This window comes from Lathyrus oleraceus, chromosome 6 (assembly GCF_024323335.1).
Source record: "Lathyrus oleraceus cultivar Zhongwan6 chromosome 6, CAAS_Psat_ZW6_1.0, whole genome shotgun sequence".
NCBI classification, from domain to species: Eukaryota; Viridiplantae; Streptophyta; class Magnoliopsida; order Fabales; family Fabaceae; genus Lathyrus; species Lathyrus oleraceus.
The window spans coordinates 12968793-12981557 of NC_066584.1; positions in this window are offsets into that span (position 1 = coordinate 12968793).

A 12765-nucleotide genomic window follows, 5' to 3' on the forward strand; every position below is an offset into this window, starting at 1 on the left:
CCTTCATGGCAAATCTCTTAGGTAATGACCTGAGAATCTTTCTTACAAGTTTCTCTTCAGCCATTTTCTCACCTAAGCCACCAGAGGTGTTTGCAATCTCAAGAATATTCATGTGAAAGTCATGAATAGTCTCATCCTCTTTCATCCTCAGATTTTCAAACTTGGTGGTCAGCATCTGAAGTTTGGACATCTTCACCTTGGAGGTACCTTCATGAGTTATCTTGAGGGTATCCCAAACTTCCTTAGCCAGCTCACAGTGGTGCACCAGCCTGAAGATGTTCTTACTGATTCCATTGAACAATGCATTCAAGGCCTTAGAATTTCCAAGGGCTAATGCCTCTTGCTCCTTGTCCCACTCTTCTTCAGGAATTTGCACACTGACTCCATCTTCACCTGTCTTCGTTGGATGTTCCCATCCTTTATTGACAGCTCTCAAGACTTTGCTATCTAGAAACCTTAAGAAGGCTATCATACGAGGCTTCCAGTCATCATAGTTAGAGCCATCCAACATGGGTGGTCTATTTGAGTGTCCTATATCCTTGTCCATGGTACTAGAAAGTAACTTCCCTAGATCTCACCCAGAAATTAACAAGCAGGGTGCCTGCTCTGATGCCAATTGAAATTCTAGTTAACAGACTTCCGATGTCACAAGGGTTGTTATGACATCCAATTCTGCGCAGACAAGAATTATGCAGAACTTAAAATGTAAGTGCAGTAAATAACACAAGTAATTGTTTACCCAGTTCGGTCCAACATGACCTACGTCTGGGGGCTACCAAGCCAGGGAGGCAATCCACTATTAGTAGTATTAATTCAGACCTTAAACCAACTGTTTAACCCTATCACTTAATACCTACCCAATGCAATTTCAATCTTACACTAAGATCAGAGTTCCTACTCACTCCCCCTCAATCACCTCAGTGATTACTACCTTTAATCAATATTAAAGACAATTATGAAGTCACACTTCAAACAACTCTTGATTGTGCTTAACAGCTTTAATCAAGATACACAGCACTCACGCTTAAAAGCTTAGAGTGACACAACACTTACAACTCAATGAACACCCTATACCAATGCAATCATCTATGTGATAATAGCTTGGCTTACAAGATACGTCTAATACAAGACACACAAAAAATACAGTAGTGAAGTATGATAGACACACTAAATCTTCACGCCTAAAATCCCCAGTTCTGAATGAAGGATTGCCATCCTTTTATATTGCAGCACTTGGGGCTTGTACTTGTATTTTCCTGAAATTAAGGTCACGCGAGTTCCCCTAAATTCCACATCTAGGTTACTAACAAATAGGCTATTTGTTAGGTTCATTAATTGTAGCTTGGTTGTTGGTTTCTTGGATTTTCTCTTAGATGTTGAATCCCTGAAGAATAGCCTGAGAAAAATGCTGAAACAGAAAAACTAAACAACCTACAATATAGCATACGCTGTCAGGAATGAATGTCACAACATTCAGTTTGACATCCAAATCAAGGACCATATGCTAAGTCTGTTTTTCCTGAAAACAGACAGTACAAATTTGTTGAACTGTACATGACCAATTTGTCCATATCTCAGTCTCAGCGTACATTAATAAATGTCAAGACATCCAATTTGACATTTACACAATTAGCCTTATGTCAGGTCTATTATCCTCCTGAAGAACAGACTGAGATACATACTGACGTGTAGCAGAAAACCACTCTGCCTATTGTTCAGTATATGCTGTCAATGATGAATGTCATAACATCCAGTTTGACATTCAGACAGTAGGCCTTATGCCAGGTCTGGTATTTCCTTGATAACCAGACTGAAAATAAATACTGAGTTCTAACAGAACACCAACTGCTCTATTCCTCAGTATCTGCTGACAGGGATGAATGTCATAACATCCAGTTTGACATTCAATAAATCCTGTATTAGCTAATCTTGCAGTATACTACTCAAGTATGTCATGACATCAGCCAAGACATCAGAGTACAACTAGATATTCTAACATACAATGCAGTCAAACAAACACCTCCACAGCATGTCATGACATCAGTCAAGACATTAGAATCCAGCTAGTGTTTTACCATACAATGCATCCAATTAAACACCTACATCTTTCTTGGCCTTAAATCTTCCATTGGAACATCAACAACACAACTGAGTCATCTAATCAAAGTATTTAAAATCTCTACTTTGCAACTTGTAATAACCATTGGTAAATGGACAATTTTGCTAAGTCGACGAGTTTCCTTCTATTAAGCATTTTTATGTCATCACTAGCTTCTGATGAACTTGAGGCACTATTAGTATCAGAGAGACCCCCTCATATGGAATATGTCCTACTTTGTATGTCTTGAGTATCTATCCATTTGCCTTAAAAGTGTTTGAATATCCAAGCACTTATATCTCCATGGTTCCATACGGTGAGACTTTCTAGATCATACACAAAACTGATCATTTAGATTTCACCTTCTCGAGAAATAACTTCAACCTTGAATTTAACAAAAATACATGTTGTCCTAGATGAAATTATTGTTTCACCAAATTCTTGCCATGGTACCGCTTCGTCCTTTCTTTGTAAATGACCACGTTTTCATAAGCTTGAAACCTCATCTCTTCTAACTCGATCAATTTCAGCAATCACTTTTTTCTAGCAAGCTTTTCATCAAAATTTAAGAACTTGACTGCCCAATATGCCTTATGCTCAAGCTCCATTGGTAAACGAAATTCCTTCCTGCAAACCAAATGATAAGGTGACAACCACAAATTAGTTTTAAAATTTGTCATATATGCCCAAAGTGCATCATATAACGTATTTGTCCAATCCTTCATTGAAGTGGCTACTGTCTTATCCATGATTTGTTTCAGTTGTTGATCAGAAATTTCAACTTATCCACAAGTTTGAGGATGATATGGAGTTGACACTTTATGTTTCACACTTTATTTCACCAATACACCTTCTAGATATTTATTGCAAAATTTCTCCCTCAATCATTAGTTTTCACCAATACACTTTATGATCAAGACTCTGGGTACATTGAACTTGGAAAAACATTCTTTTTCAAAAAGTTGATTACATTATGAGCATCATTATCTACATAAGCTATAGCATCAACCTTTTTGGTGACATAATCAACACAAACTAAAATATAAAAGGTTATACTGAGATTAAGGAAAAGGATGCATAAAATCGATGCCCCAACAATCATAGGGTCCGACCTTTAATATTCCATTTTGAGACATTTGTTTCCTCTTGGACATACTACCTATTTTTTTGGCATTTATCACGGTGTTGAACAAACTCTACACAACCTTTCAATAAAGTAGGCCACTAAAAATAGCGTTGTAAAAAAATAACCTGAGCTATGGTAGTACCACATGATACTTAGTGCTTCCTCATCAGTAACACACCTTCGAATAAAACCTGCAGGACTCACCTTAAATAAGCACACTTATCCCATAGATAAAAATTAGCTTCCTTATAAAACTTCTTCTACTGCTACCATGTGAATTCATCTGGAATGATATTTTTGGCTTTAAAGTTTTCCATATGAACAAACTATGGACTTTCAGTTATTGTAAATAGATCCTTGTCTAGGAACTCATCTACTATGTTCTTCTCCTTCTTAGTTACTTCAGAGTTCTCCAACCGTGAAAAATGGCAAGCTACCACATTTTCAACTCTTTTTTTATCTTTAATTTCCAAGTTAAACTCTTGGAACAAAAGTATCTATATGAGTAATGGGGGCATAGAATCACCCTTTCTGAGTAGATATGTATGTGTGGCATCATCTAAAAAAATAACAACTTTGGAACCAATTAAATACAAGCCAAATTTTCCCAAAAGAAATACTATCGCTAAGAATTCCTTTTCAATGATGGAGTAATTACTTGGATTTTGGTTGAGGACCTTGCTAGCATAGTATATAGCATGGAAAAATTATTCATGTCATTGGCCAAGTACCACTTTAACCGCATAATCAATAGCATCACAGATAAGCTCAAAGGGAAATCTCTAAATAAGTGCATTAATTATTGGCGCAACGACCAACTTTTCTTTAATTACAAAATAAATAAATTCAAACAATCATTATAAAAAAACTTATTTTCTTTTATAAGGAGATAACACAATGTTTTAGAAATCTTTGAGAAGTCTTTTATGAAACATAGATAAAAGCCGATGTGGCCTAAGAAACTTCTTACTCCTTTCACATTAATTGGAGGTGGCAATTTTTCTATCACTTCAATTTTTTATTGATCCACCTCAACGTCTTTTGAAAAGATTTTATGCCTTAATTAATTCCTTCGATTACCAAAAAATAATGTTTTCCCCAAATTAAAAAAAAAGGTTGATTTTAATGCATCTCTTCAAAACAATATTTAAATGATCAAGACAAATATCAAAGGTTTTACCAAAAATAGAAAATTATCCATAAACACATCAATGGAATTTTTATTCATATAAGAAAATATAGAAATCATACACCTTTGAAATATGGTTGAAGCATTATATAAACCAAAAGGTATCCTCTAATAAGCAAATACTACAAAAGTGCATGTGAAAGCATTCTTCTGTTAATCTATTGGGTCAGTAAAAATATGAGTTTAACTTGAATATTTGTCAAGGAAAAGTAGTAGGTTTGCTCTGTCAACCTCTCCAACACCTGGTCCTTAAATGGTTGAGGAAAACAATTTTTCCTATTCGTCTATCCATTAACTGTACGAATTGGTATCAAATAGTTTTTATCACTTTGGATGGTTGTCATTCCTCCCTTATTAGGGACCACATGAACCATACTAACCCATGAACTACTTGAAATGGGATAGATCATCCCAACTTCTAGGAACTTGAGCACCTTTTTCTTCACTACTTTATTCATTGTAGGATTAAGTCATCGCCATGGTTGGATGACCACTTTGAATTCTTCCTCATGCTTAATATCATGCATAAACTAGGTTGGGGATATTCCCTTCAAATTAAATATGTCCCATCAAAGTTCCCCTATATTTTATCTCAACACCGTCATGAGCTTCTCTTCATCCAAACTAGTTAGAGAATTATTGGTGATAGTTGGTTGCATCATTTGTTCTCCCAAGAAGACATATTTTAAATTTGTAGGAAGCTCTTTCAACTCAACCACAAATTCCTCAACTTCTCTACCATTTCCTTCCTCAACTGTCTCAATAGAATTCACAATAACCCATTAGATAGGTAACAAGAGTGATTCACTTTGAGAAACTTCCTCAACTAAATCTTCAACTACATCAAAATGAAAACATTTTGGATTTTTGTTCCGATGATGCATTGCTTCAAACACATTAAAAACTACATGTTCCTCTTGGTGGAGAGATACATGTATTAGAGCTCCAATAATTTCTAAGAAAGATCTTCTAAGGTGGAGAGATACTTCAAAATCTTTATCCGTGTCTAAAATAAAAAAACATGCTGGAAATAAAAAATTATTCACTTTGACCAATACATCTTATGGATAAGTAACTCAAAATTTTGCTAGTTTCAAAGTCATCCTTTTATACTTAACATCCCCATAATCAAGCTTTTTCATCATATAAATAGGTGTAACACCCCAAACTGCTTTCAGGATTATCGACTAACCCCACAAACCAACACGGGTCTTTTCGGCATGTTTTGTCCTCACTCACACACTTTCCGGGAAACTTCCCAGAAGGTCACCCATCCCAATACTACTCCAAGTCAAGCACGCTTAACTATGGAGTTCTTATCTATTGGGCTACCGAAAAGAAGATGCATCTTGTTGGTATAGGTAGTACCAATTAATCCTTATAAGCCTTCATTCAACCATGCAGTTCCATACCTGCATAGCCTCAGGATCCCTCTCATTCCGATGTGAATTCGAGTTTTCCCCTATAAGCTGCTAGGAGTGTCTCATTGTCATGCCTCATGCATCGACAACCACTCTTATCACCCTCGGATGTTACATGTAACCACTCTTCGGCCTCTCTAACCTCGGGTGTTACAATAGGCATCAAGTTTTTGCTCGCACATAAACCACAAAGTGATTATCCAACATTTATCTTATCAATCAAACAAGGAATGGTAAATCAGAATCTCTCGACTTTTTTTTTCCAATTAATAAGTATTTCATGGGTTTTTCAAAAACCGAAATTTACTCTAAAGCCTCACCAAAGGGAATATTTACTTGAAGCTTATTAACAATATCTATAAATCTCTTGAATTTCCCATGTTCCTTTTTTGTCTTCTTGTTCTCCTTATTCACTTGTGGATACGGTAGTTTGACATAAGATGGAATATCTTGCTTCTTGTCATCATCCATAAGAAGTTACTTCTTTTTTCTCCTCAAAATTGATTCCTTATCAATCAACTTCTCACCTTTTTCTCCCTCAATGGTGTTTCTCACTCCATTCTCACTTTTTTCTACCTTAAATTTTTTCTTCTTGTTCTTTTTCAACTTCTCCCTCGTCTATGAATTCCAACCCATCTCCAGTCATTTTATTTTTTCACTTATAGGATTTACTACTATGTGTACTACTCTGTTTCTCAACTCAATAACTTTGCAACTCTCATTCCTAGGATAATCCAAAGTATTCCCAGAAAAACCTCTACTTGATTGAGATGCTAATTGTTGAGCTAATTAGACAATGTTGGTTTCAAGATTCTTTATGGATGTTTTATGGTTCCTATAGGATGTCTATTGATTAAACTTTATTTTTCTCAAAGTCTTTTTGAGTTATATTCATGAGTTTATTCATAGTTTTTTCTAAAGAAGACGACTTCCTTGGTAGTGAATTATAAGGATCTTCTTAGGTAGAATTTTGACCTTGATTGTCCCTCCATTTGAGATTCAGATGATCCTTCCACCCTGAATTATAGGTGTTCCAATAAGGATTTGACTTTTGAAAGTTTCTAGCATAATTAACCTCTTCGGCTTGTCCTTCTGGTACACAATTTCCATTTGCATGACCTTCACCACATAAATCACATCTTAACACCTGGACTTAACTAGTATTTGCTTGAGCGATAGTAGTGACCACTATATGCATTGTTAAAGCTTCAAGTTGTAGTAATAGAGAAATTTAAGTATCAAGATCTATCATACCTTTATTCTTTGAAGATATGTCACTTTGTGTACGATACTCATTTTTGAGACATATTCCTAATCAACTCCTTTCCTTAATATCCATTCTTATTCTTTATAGTACCTCTAGTTGAGGCATCAAGAAGAATTTGAGTTTTAACATTCAATCCCCGTGTAAAATGTTGCATTTGTTCTATGTTTTCCATGTTATGATTAGGACACTCACCGAGCAATAATTTTAACATATCTCAAGCATCATAAAGAGATTCTGAGTCACATATCTCAAAACTAGAAATTTCAGCCCTTCTTTCCAAGAGTTGGGAATGAGTATAAATACGTTCAAGAAGTTGTCTTCTAACTCTTTCCAAGTATGGAAAGTTCCATTAGAAAGATACTGCAACCAATATTTTTCTCTCCTAGTTAAAGTTAAATTGAACAATCTAAGTTTAATTTGACCGTTAGTCACTCCATCTGGTCTGCACATAGTACAAGTCTCATAGAAATGAGAGATATGTTCACATGGGTGCCTAATAGCATTCCCATCAAATTGGTTCTTCCTTAAACCTGCTAGAATTGTATTTTTGATATCGAAAACCACATGATTTGCTGGTTGGAGCCCAACAAAAAATTTCCCAACATCAGTCCTTTTAGGTGGATCATTAGCCATTACTAATTCTTAGTTATCAGTCTCGTTGTCTAAAGTTATTGGTGTTAACTTTTTTTCCGCGCCCCCTTTCTACTAACTGTGTGAACTAGTTTACTTTTGTTGTCTTCTCGATCTCCAAAACAAATAGCAATCCGCTAGAGTTTTCACCTGGCATTCACAGTTAGAAATAAAAGTACCTCGATAGCACTACACAACGCAAAAATAACTCAATAAGTAATAAAATTTTCTATTTAAGTTGAATTAGCAGCAAATAAAATTAACAAAAAATAAAATACTTAATAATTTCAAGAACAATTTAATTTCCTTGTTGAAATTAATCAATAATCATCGACAACGGTGCAAACAACTAGATGGGTAAATCATGTCAAGTAATAAATAAAATTTTGTATCCTTAGAGATTGTTCAATTTCGATTAAACAATACTATTGTGCTAAAGATATTAAATTGGGAGGGGTGAGTTTGCATACGAGTTTGGTTTGTAGAATTGGAAATAAATTAGAGTAAATTTGACAGATTAAAAACAATCATGCTTTTTTGAATCCTTTCTTTTTCACTAACTGGTAATTGGGTCTATTCTTTAAAATTGTATCTCTAGTACAATGATGAATTAGAAAAATAGTTATGACCAATTTCTTGGCTCATAACCCTCTCTTTTAGTTACAATGTTGAATTTCTTAGGCGAGTTCATAATTAAAAGAGGTTTTCTTGAATGTTAATTACTATCGTCAGAGTTGAATAATTCAATATGTCTAAAGTATTTATTTGATCGAGCAATTAAGTTAGATCGAGTTTCAAAAGTTGTGGTTAATAATCAATTGCTACTTGGAATCAATCCATACATTCGTCAACATATAAAAGTATTTAAACACAAATTTAACTAAATAATACTAGGATTGCAATATCATAGTACTCAACAATTTCATGTATTAAATATCTCAAAATAAATTCATCTAAGGCCAAATAAATAAGAACTTATCTACTCATAGTGTACGTAATCATAACCAATGAGTTTAAGAAGTAATACATGAATTACAAATGAATTAAGAACTTCAATTGTGTAGAAAGATCCAAAAAGGTTATCTTTAACCTTGCAGTCGCCTATAGAACATTCAAAATCAGAAATGTCTTTTCGCCTTGATATTAGGCTTCAAACGTGCCAAATCACCTTGTTATGCTTCCAAATCGCGACGCGATTGGTCCATTTTTCCACCTTTCAGCACGCCAATGAGCTTCAAATCGTGCAACAATCCATTCAGACCGCGCCACAATTTTTCCAAAACTGATTTTCTCTTTTCTTTGCTTCCAAATTATTGTTTTATTTCTTCTTTTGTTAGCTTTCTCTGATGTCTCAATATTTCCAAATTCATCTTCAAACCATGCGATTACATACAAAATACTACTACAAAGATTCTAAAACATGCTATAAAACTCTAATAGGAGAGACTATCACCAGAGTTTAAAATTAAATCCCTTTTTATGGCCAAAATAGTCTCATATTGCTTGGGAAGCGAGACTAAGGATAGTTTATATACAACATCCATGCACCTAAACCAAACAAGGCATCTTTTATAAAGGATAAAGTCGTGAGGGTTCTTACACCCAACGCAGATAATACCATGTTGTTGCAGTGGCAGGAACTTGAGGTCTACCGGAATATTAACATCGTTTGTGGGAACTCAAAGTTTGCATCATGCCCCTTAATCTTGACTTAGGGGAGATTTTTAGGAGATGGAAAAAAAGTTCCACATTACTTGGATATAGAGATTAAGGGTATTTATATACAACACTCACACAACTCAACCCAACATAACACCTTTTCTAAAGGATAAAGTTGTGAGGGTTCTCACACTTAAAGAGGACAATACCTCATAGTCGCAGTGGCGGGAATTTGAGGTCGACTAAAATAAGTTAATAAATAAAAAACAAATAGATAAGAGATCAGGTAAGAATACACTGGATTTTATCCTGGGTTGGTCCAAGACCATGAGATCTATGTCTAATCCCCAAGGATATACCCTTTATATTTTCACTATCACAAAACTTTTACAACAGAATCAATCCACAACCTTCCTCCACCAAGATTTTATCTCAGATTCAACTTGCAACCTTTATATCATTATATCAGAGTCCAAGAGAACAACCTTCATTTGTTACAATTACAAATTAACACCAATTTACACAAGATAGCTCTACTGTCAACAATAAAATAAAACTTAAGTGAATGTGAAAATCATAAGATCAAGTGAATGAGCATAAGAGTGGATATTTTTTAGATTTCTTATTTGTTTTCAAATGATCACAAGTCCTTATTTTATAGTAAAATATTTTTCCAAGAAAGGAAGGTTTATAAGGTTGGATTCACATCATAGTTGATTCGGTTAAGACCATAATTGATTATGACCAATCAAAACAGGAAAGTTTTTTATGGATCTGAAGCATAATCGATTAAAAGGATCCCTTAATCGATTATTGAGCGAGCTTTCCCAATAATCAATTACACAAGTATCATAAATAATTAGAGAGTGAATTTTTACTGTATAATCGATTAAACTTATGTTTTCAATTTTTTTTCCAAACCAATATATTTTTAAAAAAGTTTTGAAAATAGATGTTTAAGAACATGTGTATGTATGTGCGCGTGCTTTAGTACTTCAAAAGCGCACACACTTGATTTTAGATTCTTTTATCCTATAAAAATAAATAAACAAATATACTACGAAATTAAATAAACAACATAGCATGATCACATACGAGCTTTTACCCATTGACGCCGTTTCAAAATTTCTTCTTCATTATGATAGATTACATTATTCCTTTATCATTATCAAAACATATTAAATCTATTAAACACATATAGCCACATGATTATGTAAAATGTATATGATTTAAAATTAATTATTTAATATATTTATTGAGGTTATAATTAGTTTGGATATAATTATTTCTGTTTTTTTCTTTAGAATCTGATACCTTTTTATTTGTTTGAATCCTAAAATCAATTTGTTTTAATATAACTATTAATGTTTCTCTTTTCTTTATATTTGGGTTGCTTCGAATTATAGAATATATTTTTGAGTTTTTGAGGAGCTTCTAAGAGCCTTAAAAGATGGAAAAGAAAACTCAAAATTTTACCCGGTCTACTCTTCAAAACCATTTATGAATAATACTTTAAGATTAATTAAAATAAAAGTCAAATTGTTTTAAACATTTAACAACTAAAATTAATATTTTAACATTACCAATGTATATAAATTAAATGCATTAAGATATTAAATGTTTTTAGATATCATAGTCTATTTAATACATAATCTAAATAACATCGATGGTTAGCTAATAAGTCACATTCTCAAACCAGACAATGGACAAAATAATATTAAATTATATAAATCTAAAATGATTGTAGAAGTCGCATTTGGTTGAATGATGAAGTTTTTTTCCTCTTAATAGAATTGACACCTAGCAAAAGCTTTAACTACAAGGATTATAATATATCAACAAAACACAATTGAAAATATTAATTGCACATGCATATCGTCCCAAAAACAGTTACGTTCACGTTTTCATCATCAAAAGAGATACTACAAGAAAAGGGACGTTGTGATTGTGACAAGAAAGAAACATCTTACATCTTTGAATTAATGATGATCAAATAGATGTTTAATTAAATATAATTAAAGTTTAGCTATACTTTCCTTAAAAAGTTTAGTATTCTAAACTAACATATATTATTTCATATATCTTAAATCAAAATACTAGTAGCAATATATTTATTTAAATTGAATTAGACATGAATAGAGTTGATGCTCAAATATATCAAGTTGATGTACAAATGCTAGAAGTTCAGTCTAAATTGTCCAATGCACAAAATATATCTATAATTTTGTTAAATTGTAGGTTTTTGTGTCAAAACAAATTGCTCGACAGAATAAGAAAGTGTCGAACCACCTAATATGTTGAGTTGTGTTATGTTGTTTCACACAAGATTTTGACTTAGGCATATTTTAGTAGTGTTAACTATTTTGAGTTTTTATAGTTTTGGGTTTTTGCTTGGGGTCCAAGTTAACATAAATCTATAAATAGATTGAGTAACTCTTATTCTTGTAATGAAGTGTATAGAGCATTCATAACATTGTATTCATAATATTTTGCAGTTGCAGAGTGAATAAGAAGTTTTCCACAGTTTGTGGACAGAGAGAAACTCTGCAGAATTATATTACTTTTCTCCTTCATCGTTCTTTAGTTTCTTTATTTCTCCATTGTTCTTCTTTTTCATTGTTATTGTGTGAGTGATAACAATCTTGTTCATCAAGATTGATTGAAATTCTCCATAGGTTTTGGTGAATTTCCAACATCTGGTATCAGAGTTCCGGTTTAATCGATTCGTGGGAAGAAAATCACCATGGCAACGAATCATCCAAACAGACATTTTCCAGCAAATCTTCTGATTCTTAAGAACAATAATTATGAGAGTTGGTGTAAGCAAATAAAGGTTGTGTTATGGGATCAAGATATTTAGGATCTCGTGAAGGAAGGAGTAGCAACGCTTGCAGAAGACGCGACAATTCAAGAAAAGGCTGCACATAAATAATTGAAGGAGAAAAATTATAAATCTCTTTTTATAATCCATCAGTGTTGATGCAGATAACTTTGAAAAGGTTAGTGATGCAGAGTCAGCGAAAGAAGCATGAGAAATTCTGGAGAAATTGTTTGGAGACACAGAGAAGGTGAAAGAGGTGAGGTTACAAACTCACAAAAGGACATATGAATTTCTTCAAATGGAAGACAATGAAAGCATAACTAATTTCTTCACCAAGGTTACGAAACTGATGAATCAAATTAAGCTATGTGGAGAAGTATTAGCATCAAGATCTGTTGTTGAAAAGATCTTGAGGTCGTTGGCTCCAAAGTTCAACCACGTGGTAGTAGCCATAGAAGAGTCGAAAGATTTGTCAAAACTAACAAAGGAAGAGCTTCAAGGGACGCTTGAATCTCATGAACAAAGAATGAATGAATGAGTTGCAGGAAAGTCTA